At 31.0% G+C, this 6,492-nt stretch overlaps 1 long non-coding RNA gene across 1 annotated transcript; it reads right to left on the bottom strand.

Annotated features, from left to right (window-relative positions):
- Window positions 1–2,045: 2,045 nt before the first annotated feature.
- On the bottom strand, window positions 2,046–6,159 carry LOC127732783 (uncharacterized). Its single transcript, XR_007996428.1, has 2 exons — window positions 6,075–6,159; window positions 2,046–3,056 (listed from the first exon to the last, which is right to left on the bottom strand). It is a non-coding gene; the product is annotated as an uncharacterized LOC127732783 (long non-coding RNA).
- Between the last annotated feature and the right edge of the window lie 333 nt (window positions 6,160–6,492).

Genomic DNA, 6,492 nt, shown 5'->3' with positions numbered 1-6,492 from the left:
TACCACTTTTTGGATAATTCATTAAGATGTTACATTAAGTCGACCATATTCTAGAGATAGTTTTATAGAATGTAACACCAAACCTGCCATCGGTTTAATAATGATTTTTCTACATTTAATTGTAAATTTGACGATTTTTTTGATAATTATATTTGATATTAACTTAAAGCGGTCATTTATTTTAGATCATTTTCTTAGATGTACTGAAAGATGTATCAGATGTAAACATGAACCAACCACAGCTTTTTTGAAAATTTTACATTTGTCAGTTAATTTAACCACTTTTTGGATAATTAAATTAGATGAAACCTTAAATCGACCATATTTTATAGATATTAGTACACCAAACCTACCATCGGTGTATTAATAATTTTTCTACATTTTACTGTAAATTTGACGACTTTTTTTATAACTGTATTTAATAATACATTAAAACAATCATTTGTTCCAGATTATTTTCTGAGATGTACTCACACTAAAAACATGAACCAACCACAGCTTTGTTGAAAATTTTACATTTTTCAGTTAATTTAACCACTTTTTGGATGATTGAATTAGATGAAACCTTAAATCGACTATATTTTATAGATATGTGTCTTGATAGTGCACAAAACCTGCCATCGGTGTATTGATAATTTTTCCACATTTTACTGTTAATTTGACAACTTTTTTGATAATTGTATTAGATGTTACCTTAAGTCGGTCATTTGATCAAGATAAATTTCTATATATGTATTAACAATTTTATTTGAAGTAAACCTGAACAAACCACAGCTTTATTATAAATATTACAACATTTTTAGTAAATTTTACCTTTTTTTGGATAATTCATTAAGAGCTTGTCTCACAGAAAACCATGCAAAAGTGTCCAGGAGTGAATTTTGCGGAGTCTCTTGAAATTTGGTACACACAACACTTAGGCCATGCCAATATCATTAAATTAAATTTTATTGGATAGCAGAGTTTTACAGCGCCATCTATTTTCAGCCTTTTTTTACGGGAAAATTTCCAAATTCAAGGTTTTTTATGGATTTTAATCCAATAAATAATCAGTTCTAGCCATGATAAATATCTCTTTTGCCCAATACATGTGATAAAGCATTATTAAGGAAATAAAATTATGTAAGTAATAAATATATATTTGATTTTTTTAGTAGGGCCTCTATATTTATTAAACAGGTGTTTGAGGATTTGGCTATTTTACCAAATTTAGGACCTGAAGAAATGCTAAAATATAGAAAAGGTGAAGCTGTAATTAAAAGATGAATATATCAAAATGAACTACTATGATAGCTTAAAGAAATATAGAAAATCCACCCACGGCAAATATTTAGAAATATATTTATTATATATCACTGTACGGCTATTTTTTTATAGTATTTTTATAAAATTTTTCATGTAACAAAATCTTTTTCTAGCACAAAGTCACAAATTAGGGTGCAATTCTAGTCAAAATGAGTGATTTTATACTTCAACTGCTGTTTCTTATTAATTCAAAGCAAAATCATAGTGAAAACGATAATCAAGTACTAAAAGCTCTCATGGAAAGCTCTTTTTTACAGATGAAAAAAAGACGGTTAGATTCAAAATACAGTTTCTCCAATTTGAAACTGCTAATTGCATGTTTTGTCTTAAACCTGTTTCCTTGAGTATATCTGGCACCTGCATTTATATGAACTTTAATAATTATAATGAAATATAAGCACAGAAATGTTCTGTATCCGCATATTTATTCAAATGTAATGTTGTTGGAAATTTTCCATGCTACTAATGAACATTAATGTGTGTGTAATTATGCCTGTTATTCAATATTTTGTTCCAATAGTACCTGATATGGAGGCTGTAAAATTAGAAAAACACTAAACCTAACATTAGTCAAAATGAAAAGAGCTTGGTTACATGTAGGTCAGGTTTGAAAAGGTGATGACAGAATATTTTTTTATAAATTTTTAACTAAAAAAAACAATCAGAATCTTTTTTTTTTCCAGTGTAAATTACACAAATTTTAGCTTTTTTTATTTGTTTTTATACAATAAGACACTGAATCCTTTACATTTCTTTTTAATAGCCCATAATGACATTCAAATGATCGATCATTATCATGATTATAGAATTTATTGTTCTTAAAATCATTGATACCAGCTGACTTGGCAAAAACTGATCAACTTTCAGTTTACAGCAAAAGTAGCCATATCATTGTCTTTGTACTATTCTATGAATTGTCACTTCCATTCTGGCTTATAATTCGCATTGTATATTCACAAAAACATGATCAACACATATAATATCTACCATGAATAGCATAATTCTTATTTTGGGTAGGTTCTCTCTATCGTCACTTATTCACTTTCATTTTCAGAAACTAACTGTTTGGTGGTTGAGGTCTCTGATTTTTCGTACAGAAAGTATGCATTGATTCTTTTAGTTTGTTAAGTTGTTAATCGGTTTCCTTTTTAAAGTTATCCAACTTAGGCAACTATTGTAGTTTATGTAATTTGGAGCTTCATTATCGTGATTATGACTAAATACCATGATTACATAAAGTATGGAATTTTTCCAGTTCTACACCAGCTTCACAGATACATGTATAAGTAGTTTTGGACTTGCAGTGTGAATCTTAATACATTTCTCTTACTGCGATGTAGCCTTTCCCACTCCATTTTCTGAATATCTGCTGACATTTTATTCAGTATCTTACGTAACTGCTAAGTTCAATATATCGACCATATCCACACATGAATATTTGCACTTTGAAGCCTGGAAATTCAGTTTTGTCCTATCCTATTAAGCATGTACTATAATTTCTATCCCTTTGAAACATTTTGTACATTTTTTTCAAGTATGAAATTTCTCCACAACTTCTATCATGATTTATGCAGATCAGGACATGAACAGAAAAAAAATTGACATGTGCATCATGCTAAACAGTAAGTAGCTTTGACTGTTGAAATTACATTCATAGGCGGCTTGTTTTCTTGTACATTGTACATATAAGTTATACTGCTCTAGCAATGAATAGCTTCGGAAGTATGTGCTCACTGAATAGCCTGGACGACCTGAAACAGGAAAAAATTACATTGTTAGATATACAAATATAACCCTTTTGAACAGAAACCAAATTATGACAGAAAGAAAAAGCATCTTCTATATAATAAAAACAATTTTAATGCAATCGACAATGATGTTTGGTTGCTGTCCCATTGACATATAATCCACATCTCCTTTTACTCATGTGCATGATGTGTGCAAACAACTGATGTAACTATACATGTACATGGATGTACATACTAATATGATAACTTTAAATTAGATTTCTAAATCCCAACATTAAAAATACATGTATTCCGGCCCTGAGAACAATTTCGATTTCGCCTTCATGGTTAACATTGTAATGTAAACAGAATTGGTTAATTTAAATGTTAACTTACTTTTACTCATTTTTAAAATAACGAATTTCAATCATTACAATAATTATGAGAGTGAGAGAATATAGTATCATGCATGGCAATACATAGTCTCCTACCGGTTAAAATTTCATTATACTGGAGCAAAATGCTATACTTAATCAATAACTTGGCATGGTGTATTGTAATAAACTACAAGCATGATAAAAAATGTGCGAAAAAAACAATTTGAACTTGATCTGTAACTTGTCATGACGAAAATAGATATCAAATATCAAATCAATATTTTCAAGCACAAAGAAAAAAGTGAGGAAAACTGATTTCCCGAACTGAAGGAATGACAAACAGACAAATAGACGGAGTGCAAACCAAAAATTCAATATTACATGATAGAGAGAGAAATTAGTACAAATGTATTAAACATCAAGGTCTCATACCTAAAGTTAATCTCAGTTCAGAAGAAAAATTATGTTTTATGCCCCCGCCGAAGCGGAGGGGGTATGAAGTTTTCCCCTTGTCAGTCCGTACGTACATGTACGTACGTACGTACGTCCAAAAATTGGTTTCCGTTCTTTAACTTAAGTTTTCCTCAACCAAATGTTATCAAACTTATACACAATGCTTATTGCTACAAAACACAGATCAAGTTTGAATTTTGGTGGCGTCACTTTAACCGTTCTAGAGTTATGCCACTTTATAAATGGAAAAATTGCAAAAATTTTCATTTCCGTTCTCTAACCTAAGTTTGCCTAATCCAAATGTTATGAAACTTATACACAATGCTTATTAACACAATTCTAGATCAAGTTTGAATTTTGGGGGGCGCCACTTTTACTGTTTTAGAGTTATGCCCCTTTAGAAATGGAAAAATTGCTAAATTTTTCAAATTTTTTTCCAAAAATATCAATGTCATTATTCAAGTAATTTTTAAAATTGGAGTTATCTTCCTTTGTCCGTGATTACAGTTAAATCAACTACAATCAATGCTTTATACAATGCAATGTTTAATTTTGCCTTCCACTGATAACACACAGATCAAGTTGAATTTGGGTAGTGTCACTTTAACAATTATTGAGTTATGCCCCTTTATAAATTAAAAAATTGCAAAATTTTTAGTTTCCATTCTGTAACTTAAGTTTTCCCCAACTAAACATTATGAAACCTATACACAATACTCATTACCACAAAACTCAGATCAAGTTCAAATTTGGGTAGCGTCACTTTTACCGTTCTTCAGTTATGTCCCTTTATAACTATATGATATGCAAGCGGGGCATCATCTGTGTCCACATGTGGACACAATCCACATTTATGTTGTATAATGATGGATAATTGTTTTAAACAAAAAGTTTAAATTTTGACAATTGAAAATGAGGGATTATTAGCAGATTGTTATAAAAACAATAAGGACTGGAGACGTGGTATGATTGCCAATGAGACAACTATCCACCAAAGTTTAAATGAAGTGCATGTATGTAAGCAATAAGAGGCAACCATTTGGCCTTCAACAATGAGAAAAACCCATACTCATACAGAATCGCTGGTTATAAGTCCTCGACATGAAGAATGTCAACTGAGAAAACTAACAGCATATTTTCATATCAAAACAATATACGAAAAACCAATATATATATGACAGACAAGAACCAACGACAACCACTGTTTCTGTTAAATTAATTCCCAGTTCATATGAAAGATAACGAACAATTTAGGGCTTGACATAGATGATACATGTACTATACCTGTTATTGTAATCTGCATGTTGATAGATTATACATACGAAGGATATATGTATCACCAATGTTTTTGATTTGGGAAACTTTTATCATTAGGTTGCTGACTTTATTAACCCTTTTATTTATTTGATGTATTTAATCATTTGTTAATTGTAAATAACTTGAGCTCTTTTCACAAAAAATCTTGCAACGTTATTGATCGAAAATTATACTGAAATGTAATGCTAATATTGGGTTTTGTTACATATGTCATGTATGTTTGCAATGTAAGAGACAAATGAACAGCTTCGCCATGAGCGCCTGTTGCTGTTACAAAAATAAAAGTTCAATAACTACTCAATGCCATATCAGATGGACGGATGGACTTACAGACGAAGTTATACCATAATAAGTCCCATAAACGGGCATATAAAAAAGTATTGCCTATTGGAAATATATGTAAATACATGTATTATTATATATCTTGCCAAAATTACATTCATGACATTAATATTTATGTACATGTATACATGATGGATATATGTATTTGTCACAAAAAAAGTGTCTGCATGGACTTTCTATACTAACAAAGTATAGACTGACCCTGGTGACTGTTACCCGGGAAATCCCCCCTCCTCCCCGCCCCGGAGAAATTTTCTTAATTGGGCTCGTCAGAGACTCTGGACTTGGAATCCTAAACTATAAAAGGATTACAGCTGCGGTTAAATTTCCTTAAAACTATAGATATTGTATCACAGGCCCCATCCTGTAGCCAGGAATTTCCAAGGGGAGGTTACATTGACTCGCAATACAATCATAACAGAACATCGACTTACACTGGAGGGGCTTCATACTAACCCCTCGAACCCCCTGGTTATGATGGGTGTGTATTGGCAGACCCTTCTTTAGTGCTTAATATTATATATGCAGACAATGATTCATTTGTTATATTTACCTGCTGTAGTTTACATGCTGTATGTGTCTGTTCAGTTTTCTGTACGGATGTCCAAGACCTGCTTTAAACTTGACGTTCGTTGTGGTCATAATAGCGGATCTCCTGTAGTTGGTGATCGCAATACTGGTATAAAAATTTTGTACCAGTATTGTATTCCAGTATTGTACCAGTATTGTGTTTTTTTTTAAATAAACAATACATATAGGTAATTAATCTTTTATTAAACTTTTAAAGTTGTCACATATATATGCATAATGATTTTAACATATGACATGACATTAAACAATCTTATATGGAATGATTGTATGTTTAACTGATGATGCCATTGATGGTACACTGTGTTTGTAATCAAAGAAAGTTTTAAATCTTCTGATGTTCCTCCTTCACTTCACCTCAACATAATCTCTCTGTGTCAGCT

Source organism: Mytilus californianus, unplaced genomic scaffold, assembly GCF_021869535.1.
Source record: "Mytilus californianus isolate M0D057914Y unplaced genomic scaffold, xbMytCali1.0.p SCAF_27, whole genome shotgun sequence".
Lineage (NCBI taxonomy): Eukaryota > Metazoa > Mollusca > Bivalvia > Mytilida > Mytilidae > Mytilus > Mytilus californianus.
This window is presented reverse-complemented; position numbering and strand designations above follow the sequence as displayed.